General features: G+C 29.5%; 2 protein-coding genes across 4 annotated transcripts in view; one reads left to right on the forward strand and one right to left on the reverse strand.

Annotated features, from left to right (window-relative positions):
* Positions 1-16,198, reverse strand: part of LOC142333292 (protein takeout-like) — a 43,678-nt gene that overhangs the window by 24,504 nt on the left and 2,976 nt on the right. The window lies entirely within an intron of this gene.
* LOC142333291 (ATP-binding cassette sub-family C member 4-like) overlaps positions 7,746-16,198 on the forward strand; it is a 124,722-nt gene continuing 116,269 nt past the window's right edge. Inside the window, exon 1 of one of the 3 annotated variants that reach the window (XM_075380313.1) lies at positions 7,746-7,830. The gene's annotated coding sequence lies outside the window, so the exon portion shown is untranslated. Of the gene's footprint in view, positions 7,831-14,715; positions 14,821-16,198 lie in introns of those variants that run through there. The other 2 variants (XM_075380314.1, XM_075380315.1) reach the window with 2 other exon arrangements.

Here is a 16,198-nt window from a genome sequence, read left to right on the forward strand (position 1 = left end):
ATTCTACGAGAAATCAACGCAATTGACACAACGTTTTGCGTCAGATGACTTTCAATATGATCAGTCGAGCACAAAAGTGCAACGATACCCAGGGTGGTCATTTTGAACATCTTTTGTAACAATAAGGTAAATAAATGCCACATTTAAATTACATTTTATGTTTTTCTTATTTTATTTATCCGTATCATCATAAAATTTCATTCCAACATAACCTTCCGATTCTGCAGCAGTTACGATATGGGTTGGGGTTTATGTTGCTCACCTGTATATATATATAAAAACAGATGTAGCTTTACTTATACTTCACATTAGCTTTCAGTAGATTACTTTAGTAATAATCTAAATCTTGCTTCCAGTCATATTATAAGAGTTTTACATTGAAGTAGTTTCAAATACAAAAATTGAATGATGTACTTATAGGTTTTCATAATTGATATTTGAACACAATTTATCTTACGGTTCAGTTCTTATAATTGCATCCCCTAATTATAAAATAAAAAAATAAAAAATTTATCTTCATTATGTAAAATTGTAACATCATACAAAGGTTTAATTTTAATTTTTAAAACAGTTTATAACAGTCACAACAGTGGTGAATGAGATAAAATAGATTTTCTTTTACTGAATTTAAATATTTTTTCAACTGCTAAAATATTTACAGAATACTATTTTTTGATCATATATTTTAATTTTATTAATTAAATCTCAGTTTATAACTCAATTTGTTAAATTCACTACAAAGTGAGTAATGTTCTCAAAATTATAGCGACATCCAGCCAAGCTAGTTGTAATGTGTAGCTCTCATTTTCAGTGCTGAGATAAATTTAAGGCAATTTGGCTTGATACTAGTCATATCAGTTTCTGGAAACCAAAATTTTAAATGCATTAGTTGTACTTCCTTTATCACCTCATAGCTCAGTACTTGAGGTAGAACATTTAATTTAGCGTTACTTATATTTTTATTTAAGGAAAGATTTTGAATTTCAGTTTTATCTAATAGGAACAATAACTTGGCTTATTGAGAAACCGTAGAATCGTTAACTACAGTACAAACCGATTCGTAGGATGAGCTACACTTCCACTATATTACCCAAAAATATACTTGCTTCATAGGTCATTATCTCTCCAAATTAATTATAGTATCTGATTTAGACCTGCAGAATTCTAACAGAGATAAGATAATGTATGGTAAGGAAAATGGCTGGATGACAAACAAAAATAATCCATCCAGTTTGGGGCCATATTACTAAAGAAACATCCATTTACAACACCATGGGTGATGGAAATATCTTAATCAGTGTAGGATTAACAATTTTATCTTGAAAAACTGAAATTGTGGGGCATTTTCCTGGAAGAATGAAAGGGAAAATCTTGATTAAAATAGTGTCAGTTTACAAAATTAATTATAAAAAACAGTTAAGTCCAAATATATATTACATATTATATTATAAATATATATATATATACTACTGTAATTTTAAATAAAATCATACAAAATAAAATGACAATCTGAATGGTTTTAATTAAAATTATTTGAATAGATATTATTTGTAAATATTTAGAAGGTGCAAAATATTCAAGATTTTTTAGTTAGTATCATTTTAAAATAATCACATCACAAGGACTGGCCTTGTAAAAGAAAACATAATAGTTTAATTAGTGTATTAAATTATTGCCTTTGAAATGTGATGCTACAGGAGAATGTTAAAAATCAGATGGGCGGATTTTTGAAGTGGCAAATGAAGAGGTGTTGCGGCAAATAGATGAAGTAAGACGCATTTAGAAAACTATAGTCAAAAGAAGAGACAAACTTATAGGCCACATATTAAGGCATCCTGGAGTAATCGCTTTAATATTGAAGGGACAGGTAGAAGGAAAAAATTGTGCAGGTAGGCAACGTTTGGAGTATGTAAAACAAATTGTTAGGGATGTAGGAGGTATACCGAAATGAAACGACTAGCACTAGATAGGGAATCTTGGAGAGTTGCATCAAACCAGTCAAATGATTGAAGACAAAATAAAATTAAATTATTAGTATGTATTGGTATGACATTTTTTTAAAAATTAATCGATAATTTATTAATAACGGCAATGAAAGTTAAATATAAGGACATTTCTTATTAATCAAAATATTGTGCCGTGTACGCGAAAATAGTTCTTTTGTCTACTTTATTTTGGAATAGATGGCATCTTTTTTTAAGTAATAGAGAGATTTTCAATTTTTAATTTATCAATTACAGCCTTCCTGATTTATATTTAGAAACGCCAAACAATAATTTGACAGCCTAATTTTATATCGCGAAAACTCTCACTAAACTTTTGTCATGAAACATCTTTTAAATGACTCCGAAACATACGGGTACCAGAACAGAAATTTTTAGCGTAACGAAAAGGTCTATATCGTCCTGCCTTAATAACTTTCTATTAGTCTCAGAGACGTAAATGCGGTATCAGTTTACAACTTTAATCTATACGACTTGTGTCACTGGCGAGCGGGTTGGCGGGGAGGGAGCACAGCGCAGATCGGTCAAAACTGGTGCTCTCGATCATTTTCATTTAGTGTAGCTCACGACTTAGACTTGGTAGCGCGGTGATTCGTGTGTTTGTGTTTAGAGTTTGTTGAGACAGATCGATTTAAGTAATAAGTCTATTTTGGACAATAGTTATGAGTAAAAAATTAAAGTAAACTTGTAAAAAAGTATAAAAATTCAATATGTCAGCCTCAGCCCGCGCAAAAGTCTGATGGGAATATAAATTACGCATATCGTTGGAAAGGGGAGGTTATGGCCCACGCACAGGTACTCCAATGTCTGTTTCGGGAGCGTCGCAAAGCTGACAAGTCGCGCTCAGTGAACGACGCTAACGGCGCGAGCACCTCTACCGCTGCTTATTATACCTTACGTTTCTTATTTCATATCATAGACCAATGCTGAACAAAATTGTCGTCGAATATTAGTCGAAATAAACATCATGTACGTGTCTGTTTTACGTTAAAATTAAAATTAGTTAGCAGTCAGTGTCTCGTTTTTATTTCAATCCAATACACTAAAAGTGACTCGCTGACATACAGATCGACCAATTTATCTGTAGAGTTGACCAAATTAAGGAACTAAAATTTTCCACTGAAGACTTAAAGTTTTATTTAAAAAAATGGCTCTCGCATTTAACTCTACTGATAAGTTGATCGGTCTGTATCTCGGAGGAACTTCATCCAAGGTCTGCAACGTTTCATGTTAAACCAAGGGCCGTGCGCTCCGTAACAGCCCCCCTCCCGATTTTTTTTAGTAACTAACGCCACAACATTTAAGTCTTGATTGTATCTATTCATAATTACTGTTTAACAAAAAACGCCAAGATAAGGGTTCTATTAATATAATTTAAAACTCGAAATAAAAACGAACTGGAGCCATCTAAGAAGGATTAGGTTTTTTTAGGCGTATGAGAATGAGTAAGAATTCTCGGAATTGTTTTTTGTAAGGAAGGATTCAACGATATCATAAACCTTTCAGTCAGATTCATTGGCGAGAATTCATGTGATAAATTTGAAAATTATATAGAATTTATGTGATAAATGTATTTATTTATTTTTTTGTGAGCCACAAGGAAGTAAAATTGCTATGTTGTGCAACATCCGTGTAAAGTGTCGTATAGATGTTAATTAAAATGAATATGATTCATACATCATGATTACGTAATACATAAATAAAGAAATAATTTAAATGAAACCGTTTTGTTAGTTAGTTTTTATGTTCTAAAATACTTGCGTATTGCTTCTTTTTTTTTGGTAACGAGTGCATGCAAAATAATATATTATAATTTTATTAATGCGTTATTTAACTCTTTTATATCCTTTGTAAAACCGAAGAATTTGTACGTTGGTAAAACAGCTTCACTTGTTACCTTACCTTACTTCACCTTCCAGCTTTCTCTTTCCACCAGTAAAGTGACTTACACTTTCTTCTTGTAGTTTACGTGTTATTACATTTACCAGTATCTGTCTAACACAGCCACGAGGTCGGCCGTGGTTTTTTTTTGTTGTGAACGTACTGAGTGTATGAATGTTGATTCTTAAAAACATCACATGCTTTCATACGAATCGAATCAAATGAACAAATAACTAACAGATGTATTCATAAACTACGCTTTGTTACACGTACATAGTACTGAATAATACTGTGTAACCTAACCTATAACAATTATTTTTATTATTAGTTGTTAGTGTAAACGAGCTATGTAGTCTTTACAGCTTACGTATTAAAAGATGTAAATATGTATTTATAATAGTAGTCAACTGGAAGATTGTAACAGCAGTCCTCAAAGTAATAATCGATTACATAACTAACTTTCACTAGTGTATAGTACTACCTTTATCTCATAATAACCTAATCTAACTGAACTAATATAAATTAAAAAAGAAATCACCCGTTCATTACAGAAACAATATAGAATTATTTTATACTATTATAAACTATTCACATTTTTTTAATTAAATTTTTATTCATAAACTAAAAAAAGTTTTTTTTTTAATCTTTTCTGTTTTTAAACCTTCAAAATGTTTAATGTTTTATATATACATATATATTTATAATTTCATTTATACAGAGTATTTCAAGAGAAAAGGGAAATAATTTGGGAATTGATTCTACAACTTTGTTTACTTTTTTTTAACCCCCGGGTCCCCATTAGGTATTGCTTCAGAAGAGATGATGAATGATTTGTAGCGTGTGTGAAAATGCCATGCCCGGCCGGGATCTCCGGGTAAAAGGCTGAGACGCTACCACTCGCCATGGAGATCGGCGATTCTATAGCTTGAAATAAGGAAAACGTTCATGCAAACATATGTCCGCTTTGTTATCGTGTTACGGCTAGCGAAAAATTTCGTCCGAATTTCTGTTCACCCACTGAAATGAGGTCATACTGAAATTTTTAACTTAGTTTGTTATGTTTTTGACCTGACAAATCGAATGAAAGATGTTCCAGAACTGTTTCTCCCGTAGTTTTCACGATATACAACGTAAAACAGAAAAACTTCCGTGACGATAAACACATTTTTTTGTGTTTTTTCTTTAGCTTTAAGTACAATAACTATGTTAAATCACTAATAAATGCGTAAATTTTATTATAAAAGCTTTTAGAGAATTTAATTCTGAGAAAATTGATGTATAAAGTCGATGAAAAACAAAAATGAACCTTTAATAAAAAAAAAACAAAACTTAAAAAAAAGATTTATGAATTTGTAAAAATTAAAAATAGTTGTAATTAATCGGTCCTTTCATATTAGAAAAAAAACATATCACGGGGAGAAATTATCTAGATTTTTAAACAATGAATTTCTTACAGTGCTTGAAAATTTCTCCCTGGCGAAACGAATTGAAATGTTATTATCAACTTGATGGAGCACCAACATATCAAAAACAACGAGCCATGTTGGGGAAAGTTACAAAAATAAAATTACACATAGCTCGTTTTTGCCAAAAGAAAATTGGACTTTATTTTTAATAGAATGAAAATCAGAATTATATAACCATATTCATAAAAACAAAACAAAAATGCATAAATACATTATTACGTATTATTGTTTTGTTAAGACAAATGCTTTGCACAAAATCTCCTTGTGCGATATTTATATACAACCATCCTTAAGTAAAGTATAGGTAATATTTACGTTAATACGGTGTAAATCAGTGAGTATATTTTTGAAGAATAAATTAAAAGTATTTTAAAAACAGATATAAATAGTAAATAATTTACAATAAATATTCGAAAATTCCACTATTGACATCGATGCACTTTTCAAGTATTTTCCATACATTTTCTATCATCAGCCTATTGATATCTTCCGTTGCTTGATCAGAACAGCAGCAGCGTTGAGAATGCAAGTGATCAATTCATCACGTGTGCCTACGTTTTGCTTGTGCACCTCGCGTATCATTCATCCCTTTAAAGAGTAAAACCTGAAGTGGATACCACATGACTTCCTTGTACGCCTATTAAATTACATATACACATTTTTTTTTAAAATGAGAATTACATAAAATTTTATTTCATTAATAACTTCTGATTTTATTCATATCTTTTTTTCATCGTTATTATTGAATTAGTATTTATCGTAAAAATTCTTTTAGAACCAGAGGTTAAAATTAATAAATAATTAATTAATTAATAAATCAATATATTTAAATTAAAAAAAGGAGATTAAGTCTGATTCGAACCAATGTAACTTCCCCTTGTAAGATCTAAATATTTCATTAATTAAAGTTTATTTGGATATAACTCTGAAACCAATGTAAATAAGTGCCCCTTGTGATATATCGTTGAAAAGCTCTCAATAAGGGCATATTTCTGCAGTTAAGAAAAAGTCCAAAATCTAAATTTTTTTGGATCTTGGGCTTTTTTGGAGGCTTTTGGTCAACTCGATTGCAATCAAATAGGGAGGTGCACAGCTAAATGTTACAATTATCCTAAATCCAAAATTTTCTACAAAAACAGTCTGTTTATCTATTTCTGTATCTCTTTTCGTTATTGTGGCTTTAAATATGCGACGGTATATAACGCCATGACTCAACCAGGATGGTAATTACCACTGTTACTATGTACGACGCGACTAGCTGCACAGGTTAGCTTAATTAAAAAACATGTAATAAAAATGAGAAACCAAATACGATCACCAACTAGTGGTGTTTATCGGGTAAGCGCTAAGAACCGTGCAAAATATTATTTTACCCGTACAAAGGACACAACTACTGTTTTTAAATTTGAGGGCTGAATACCTTGAAACTCCCATACTTCAGATCATTCATTGTTTCGTATCCTGTGCTGACCAAACTATTACTCAGAATAAATCTCTATATAATAATTTTTATAAAAATCAATAGACTTTAATTGTTAGTTATCATTCTCACAAACATGAGGATAATGACCGCAGTAGGAATCCATAAGGTATAACCAACTGACCGGTTAATTATTATCTTACAAAAAACTAAATTAGGAAGGAATTATTAATCTTTTGTTAAAGGAATATTTGTTAAGAATAAACATTATAATTCAGTAAAAAAAACATTCGTAGAACCGGGTTTAACAAAAGAAAGCTGTTTAAATTGTACGCGTAAAATTTAAAATTATTTTAAAAAAATAAATGGTAATTTATTTCTTACTCATTTTACTTTAAATCCATAGACTTAGCGCTTTCGCATCATCAGCATCGTCTGAATTTTTTTTTTAATGTACTTTAATTAATAAAAATTAAAAATGCAATTAAGAATTAAATATTAGCATGTTTATGCGTTGTTTATCAATTAAAAATAAATTGTCTGTTTTTATTATTTTCTAAATTAAAAAAAAATAAAATACTTCAAAAATTGTTCTTATGATTAATCATGGAAAGCGGTAACTGGTTAAATTTAAAGTAAACTATTATTTTAATAGTTTTGTGTTTATTATAAAATATAGGAAATGAATGTTAAATAAAAAAAGCTTAAATTAATCTTTTTTTTAAAATCGTAATAACTTAATTCTGTATATAAGATAAAATAAGCTGTAATTATATGTTGATAAATTATGAAAGATCTTTTAAAAAGGATTTTTAAAATTAGTTGTACAAAGTTCTGCAATGGGTTTATATAGTGCGTTTAAATAATTCATATTAATTCATATTAAAAGAAAAAAAATTTATCTTTTTTCACTGTTCAACGATCAAGGCTAATTCATGGAATTATGCAGTAAATAACGTTAAATATTCATCATAACATAAATACAACGTGATGTGTGCGTTTATGTTTAAGTTATATATTACATTAACGATGTAGATTATAGTTTGAAACTGGATACCAGGTGAGTGATTGATTCGGTTTGTTTTTAGTAAAGGCATACTCAAAATTGCAGTCATAGTTGGTAAAATATTTTTTTTAATTATAAAATATTACAATATAATCTACATTATTAATGAATTATAAATAAATATGCATTATAAATTAATATTTATGTCGAAAGATGGCAATTTTATTAAAAAAATAAAATTTGTTGTCTAATAAAGATTATGCAAATTTATTTTTTTCTGTTGACGAAAGGATAAATGTCTTGGAGATGCGTTATTTGGTTATTGATCTAAATGAAAGGATCTAAAACTTCTCATAAATTCTAAAATTTTCATATCTATTTGCGAATTATTTTATTTTTTTTTAATATTCAAGTCGATATGAGAATTTTTTCCTTTTCTAAAATCATTTAAAAAAGCGTCAAAACTAATTTTTACAGTTTTAATATTCAGTGAATAAGTTTTTTTTTTTAGGTTTTAATTATTTGATAGTAATATTGATTGTTAAGAAGTACTTATCTAAAATGAAGTGATCTAATGTAAATTCATTGAGTGTTTTTGTTCCACCGTATTGTGCAATAACTTCGAAATGTTACGAACGAAGTTTTATTTAATTTATTTTTTTGATAATTTGAAATCTTTTGTTAAAATCTATTTCTAAGGAAATAAAACTTCCACAAAAAAACATTTCACCAAATAATATACACGTTTGGATCTTCTGAAATTAATACATATATATATATATATATATATATATATATATATATAAGTACAGATCATCGAAAAAGGTTGCAGCAATTTAAAAAAAATCGTATCTCAGTAAATATTACTAGATATAATCAAACCAGTATTTTTTTTTTTTTAATTCACCACTCGAAACGTTTTTTTGCAAAGCTTAGAATTTCAATATGAGTTCTGTTAGTCGCGTAGAAAGCGACTTTCCACGTCAAAGATTGTGTCAACCGGCATAGTTATAGAATATGTGGATCTCAGCAACCAATGAAATCACTGATTACGTCAGAGATTCTCAAAAAATTAACCTGTGGTGCGGTTTGCTGTCGGATCGTGTGATCGGTCCATTCTTTTTTCATGACTTTACTATCACAGGGAATGTTTATTTAAATATGCTACAATTGTACGTTTTCCCGCAAGTTTACCATATTGAACAAGAAAGTAACGCTGCTGTAATGTTTCAACAAGATGTGCGCCCACACATTTTAGCCTAGGCGTTCGACGCCTCTCAATGAAAGATTCCCTAATTGGTGGATCGGTTGGGCTGGTCCTGTACTTCGGCCCCCGAAAAGCCGAGATTTGACATCCTTACACTTTTTCCTATGGGGATATGTTAAAAAAAAACATTGTCTACAGAGAAAAAAATCAGGAGTGTACAACATTTAAGACAACGGATCACCGCTGTTGTTGCCATAGTTACGCCTGCGATGATCCAGCGAACCTGGATAGTAGTCGATTATCGGGTGGATGCTTGCAGAGCGAACAATGGAGCTCATATTGAAAACATCCTAAGGTAAATAAAAAACTTTTTGAGTTGGCGAATTTTTTAAAAAAATACTCCTTTGATTATCTTTAGTAGTTCCTCGGTTACGATTTTTACTTCCTTATACGAAGTAAAGGAAATATTGTGATCGCGGAAAATTTCGGTTTTCAGATTTCAACGGAAATATCCATTTTGATCATCCCTGAACCTACTTTGACTAGTTTCGGCGTGATGTATGTACGTATGTATCTCGCATAACTCAAAAACGATTAACCGTAGAATGTTGAAATTTTGGATTTAGGACTGTTGTAACATCCAGATGTGCACCTCCCTTTTTGATTGTAATCGAGTGAACCAGAAGCCTCCAAAAAAGTCCAAATCCAAAAACATTTAGATTTTGGACTTTTACTTAACTGCAGTAATAAGCCCTTATTGAGAGCTTTTCAACGATGTATCATAAGGGGTACTTATTTACATTGGTTTCAAAGTTATATCCAAATAAAACTTTAATTAATGAAATATTTGGATCTTACAAGGAGAAGGTACATCGGTTCGAATCAAACTTCATCTTCTTTTTTTTAAATTTAAATATATTGATTTATTAACCTTAATTGTAAAAAAAAATTACGGTAAATAATAATTCAATAATAACAATAAAAAAAAGAAAAAATATCAAAAATTATTAATGAAATAAAATTTTATGTACTTTTCATTACAAAAATTGTATATTTAATTTAATAGGGGTAGAAGGAAGTTATGTGGTGTCCACATCAGATTTTTTTAAATTGCTGGAACCTATTTTTTTTTCTCTGGATGATATTGCCACATAAGCTTGAAGCTTGTGCCTGGGATATGGAAACGGAATTTTGTAGCATATGAAAAATGCCATGCTTCACGGAAATTCTAACCCGGGACCTCCGGATGAAAGACCGAGACACGGAGGCTGGAAATTTTTTGATTACCCGAGTATATATTTATATATAAAACGTTATTTTTACTTTAATTTTTGGTCTTTGAAAATTTTGTGTGTAATTCATCATCCGTAGCGATTAAATAAATAAAAAAATTATTTTCCTCCATACGGTCCGGGGATCTTATTCGAATTTTTTAAATATTCTTCTAGGAAAGTTTTTTCAAATGATTATATTTTTGATTCAGTACAATTTTTTAGTTAAATGCATCCTTAGAAAACGAAGAATATTTCTCCCAAAAGAAAATTTCTTCCAGTGAAGAGGATGCGAAGGACCTGTTAAATTATTTTTACAGCAATTAATTTTTTATTTTTCGCTTGATGATTCGCCACATAAGATTAAAGCTTGTGCGTGGGGTATGAGAATAAAATTCTATAGCGTATGAAAAATGCCAGGCGAGATTGGGATTTGAACCCGGGACATTTGGATGAAAGGCAGAGGCGGTACCACTCCGCCACGGAGATCGACTCCTTAATTTCTTTATTAATTTTTTTACTCTAGAAATGTTTTATTCTTGTCCAAGAATTAAAAAGAAAATATCTAGAAGACTGATTTTAAATTAAAATTCTTTTTTAAAGTCGCTTTTTAAATCGTATTTTTCCCCAAATCTATTCTCTTTTTGTAGATTTAGATTATAAAAACAAATAACTCTTTACCCAGAAAAGGTGCAGCCCTCTTCCCTACTTACAATTTTTTTAAATGTTATAATTTTGTTAAATTTTTATGAACTATTTTTATAACTTAATGAAGTACGTTTTTAAGTGCCACGTTAATCAGTAAATTGAAAAAATGTAGTGTGTATATATAGGAACGATTCATGAAGATTGTAACAAACCTTTAGAACATGTTTTACTGGTGAAAATAAAGAAGAAAGTTCATAAACATAGGTTCGAACACGGTTGTTAGCGTGAGTGTCATCTGGAGAAAGATTTGACCCGTTTTCTGCACCTTCGATTAAACTAGACTATAATTCTTTGAATTTAAATTAAGGAATAAATTTAGCGGTTTTATATGAAATCCGACCTGAAAAATTGAGAAAAAAATAGATTCCAAAACTGTATTTTTAGTAGTTTTCGAGAAATCAGCGGTAAAAAATAAAAAAAACTGAGGCTCGAAAAACCCTATGTTTGGCGTAAAATAATTTTTTTAAATGGGTAATAAACTTATAAAAGTATTAAACAAAGAAAATTCGATTCCGAGTAAAATGGTATAAAGGTCACGAAAACTAACATAAAAATTTCAAATTTTATTAAAAACAAAACTTACCAAAATGTGGTAGATTATAACTAGTTATTAAACGAAATAAATGCGCTTTCTCAATAGTATTACTATACAGAATCGGTTGATTGTCGTTTTTCTAGAACGTTGAATCAGTTGCCGTGGACTCGATAGAGCTTGTTTTCAGTGGTCTCCAAGTTTATCCGATCTAACCCCGTGTAATGTTCTCTTTTGGAGTTTTATAAAAGATCTTGTGAAATTATCTTCTCTACCTACTGATCTATCCGATTTGAGACAAAGGATTGAAGAAACTACAGCTTCCATTGCTCATGCTGGTTAAAGTACGGGACGAATCAATTATAGGTTAGATGTTTTCCTCTTGACGAAAGGAGGCATGACCTCGTTCCCTTAAGCGAACCTGATAAAAGTTATTGTTTGTTTCTTGTTAAAATTTCATAATTAAATTTCTTAAGTGTCTTTGACAAATTAAAAGATGGATTTGGGTTTTTGTAGGACAGTATTGTCGTCGTTGCGATCAGCACTTATTCAAGAGGTATGAAAATAGAAATGAGGTACGAATTAAAAAATTGTTTAGTAAACTCTAATGAATGTAAAATTATTAATTTAACAATTGTTATCGTAATGAATGGGAAATTTTTATTTTGTGTCCTTCGGTGCTAAGAGTTAGACCTGGGAATCGTGCTTCCGCGAAACGGTTAATTAGTTAGTTAATTTAAACAAAAATTTGGAAGAAACCTATAACAAAGGCGATAATCAAGTTGAGTTACACGCTGATGGAAATGTCTGCCGAGGCATTTGTATCGGTGGAATTCTGACGGAGACCAAACCGATAACTTTGATATATAATGAAATTTAGAGGGTCTGAAAGAGATCTCCAGTAAAGCCCGTTAGGGCAAGGAACGGAGGTGGTAACACTACCACCTCCCGACGTCCCGGTCGCGACCGGGATCGTCAAAAGACAGGTGTCTTCTCCTGCGGGTGTCAGAATGTTCATATTGAACACTTCTAGGGAAAAACTGTAAAAGTTACTCTTTCATTTCATTTGTAATTTATTACCGTAAGTTAAAGTTAAGAGATATTAATTAGTTTTAAAATCCAGATATTCATTTTGTACAGTATGTTACAAGTAATTATAATAACTATTGATATACTTAAGGAGCAAAAATAGCTTCTTAAGGAGGAAATTAAGTTTCTTATTTAAAGATAGTTACAAATTTTTTTATTCTACTTAATTCAAAAAAATTTAAGCTTTTTTTCAAAATATTGTTCCACCAAATCCTGTTTCAAACGGTAGTGTACCACACATCGCCTACTTTTTCAGTAATTCATATCTCCTTTTAAATTCCGTTCTACCTTTTCTTCTAGTTCTATTGCTTGGCTCAGCTATTAGCATTCATGTATCTATCATATGCTGCCCACTTCCATTCAGTTAGGAGGGCATTTTTCTGCAAATACTTTATTTTAAGAACGATTCTAACCATAATTTTATGAATTCGTTTTAGTTTAAAGCATTTTCTTCTGTATTATAATAATAATTATTATTATTATCGATAATTGGTAGCAATTATTGATCCTATCTTGTTGTAAGGGACCAGATCTGAGATCCATTTAAAACTATAGATACATGTACATTGTTAATACTATAATTTTAATCAAAATAATTTCCTTTAAATATGTCGCACAGTGAGTAGTATTTAATCAGCCTACATTGAGGTTCAGTTCTCAGATAATGTCTCAGAAGAAATGAATTTTAACCAAAATATATAAATATATATATATATATGTTACTATGAAAGACCGATATCTAGCAAATGTCGATATTCTTCGGTGAATTCGACATATAACAACTACGTCGGTGAAAGACCGAAATATTTGCTTATTCGGACTTTCGCCGGTATCTGTCGACAAACACCGATAAGCGCTGGTGGGGATCGAAACGATAACCAGTAATTATTAAAAAAAATCACCCGATATCAATCTCTAAGGTAATTAGATACGAGAAACTAAAGTAAAAAAAAAGAAGTTCAAATTTAAGCTTAACATAACCTACGCTCGCCAATTTCTTCTAATTAACGTTAAATATACAAATTATAATGTTATTCTTCAACATTGGAGACGATTAATCAAATTCACCGCATTTATAAAAAAATTCTAATCAAATTTTCAGCATTTTACAAATTGAAAGGACTAATCAGGATATACAGAATATGTTAATTGCATGGATGAATGATAACTACACAAATAATTGGTCAGATGGTTTACCCTTTGTTCAATTTTTATATAAAAATATTTTTATTCAACCTTCACCATCAGTGCATGTTGAATGCAGTGAATTTAATTGATCACCTCAAGTGTTGAAGAATAACATACAATATAATATAATTTGCATATTTAACTCTAATTAGACGAGGTTAGCGAGCGTAAGTTATGTTTGGCTTAAATTTAACTTTTCTTTATACGAGGGTTTCTTGTAATGTATTTATCTTAGAGATTGTATCGGGTGGTTATTTTTTTAACTTCTAGCTATCGTTTCGACCCTCACCAGAGATTATCTGTGTTTGTCCATATATACAGGCGAAAGTCGGAATAAACAAATATTTCGATGTTTCACCGATGTATTTGGTATGTGTCAACATTCACCGGAAAATATTGGCATTCTCTCTAATTTCGGTCTTTCACGGAAACGTATATATTCTAATATGTGGAATTTCCTGTCTATTCTCTATTTTTAGCGACTAAATTGCTTCCTTTTTTTATTTTAACTCTTCAAATATTTTTAAATAGTATATGAAACTGTTTTAATCTACCAGAGAAGAGATCGTAAAATTATTTTAATTGAAAATTTAAAGAGTAAAATATTGTTTTATAAAAAGTGGAACTATATGTAATTAATTTTATACCGTTTTAATACATTTTTCGGGTGATAAAAATTATTTTGGGTAATGTAGAAAAATTACTTGTTACTATTTATAGAAGTTTATTACATTATACAAGGAATTGAATTATTACAAATTTTACTTGGGTCTAGTAATGAGAATTAATAGAGTCGTTAATTTGTTCTTTAAGACTAGAACGTAGTTGATGTACTATAAACAAGTGTACTTATTTTTATTAAAGAAAAAATCTTTCATATATAATACTAAAGCAGAGTAAAGTTTATATCATTTCATTGCGGAATCTACAATATTCATTGTGAATCTATATTGAAAGTTTTTTAATGTTAAAATGGACTTCAAAGTTTATTTAAATGATGGTTTACAATCATCGTAAATTGTGAATTGGCTTGTATTTCGTTAAACAAGGTATTTAATTATTGATTCTATTTTTATTATTTTTTTTATCTTTATTTCTTAGTTTGTTTTTTTATTCTATTTTAGTATTATTATTTGATTTCATTACTCTTTTAGGCTATGTGATGGCCATGAAATAATTATTCTACAGTTTGTTTTTTTTTTTTTTTTTTTTTTTTTTATTTGGACCACCGAAGGATCACGATGAGTAGAATTTAATTCCTGTCCTTCCAATATTTAATCATTCTTTTTCGGTGATTCTTTCTTCTTTTTTCTGTCCATGCTGAGCTTTATATGATATTCTTCCCTCTGAATACTTAACTTCTTCAGTTTTTCTATTATTAAGAAAAATAAATAAACTTTTTTTCATGAATAATTTTGTTCGTATTATACATTTATTTTATTCATATGTGTAATTATATATTATTTTTATGGTTACTTTTATTATTTACTTATTAAAAATATTCTAAGTATACGGAATGATTTTCAACGAATGTAACAAACCTTCAGGACTTACGTTAAAGATAAAAATAAAGAAAAAGGTTCATTTAAATAGGTTCGGAAACTCTTCGTTAGTGAATGTAGGCTGACGAAGAATTTCACCCTGATTTCGGCGTCTTTAATAAAATTAAGCCATCCTGTAAATTATTAGAATCCAAATTAAGGGATAATTTTATTGGTTTCATGTGAAATCTGATCTACAAAGATAATAAATCACCACCAATCTGATTATCTGCTCACTATAAGTAAAAATTTAATGGTTAGTTGTTTCCCATTAGATAACACCTAAAGCATAATCGGTTTCATAGAAACCGTTGTTTTTTTTTGTAGCTATATATATATATATCATAGTTAACCAAATAATTAAATGTTTGTTATTTTAATGATGATTTTTTTTTTCATTACCGATTTAAAAAGAAGCAATTGTATTAATAATTAATTTATCTCAAGTTACATGTTGTAACCACTTGTTTATTTAATACTTTACTCATTCTACTTGCTAAAACTTAATGCTCTTAATGAATTGTATTATGTTGTCATTAATATTGATAAGATAGTACTTAACTAATTTTGGATTGTCAGAAATAAGTAATTTTAAAATTAAATTAAAACTAAAAATCTACTGAGAATTTGTTTGTAGGTATTGTAGGATGATTGTTACGTCACATCCAAAATATTTCTGAATATATTTTATACGATTCTCTACGATCCGAGGCAATTTCTTATGTTTCCATCTCAAATTTTCAATAATTTTGGTTTTTTAACAAGAAAGACCCGTATTAAGATTTATTTTCTGGTCATATGAATAATTAAAACGGTTTTTGAATCTTACCACAGCTGATTATCAGAAGCAGTGTAAGGTACTGTAATGTTGAGAATTTCTTAAAAA

The sequence above is a fragment of the Lycorma delicatula genome, chromosome 12 (genome assembly GCF_047948215.1).
Source record: "Lycorma delicatula isolate Av1 chromosome 12, ASM4794821v1, whole genome shotgun sequence".
Lineage (NCBI taxonomy): Eukaryota > Metazoa > Arthropoda > Insecta > Hemiptera > Fulgoridae > Lycorma > Lycorma delicatula.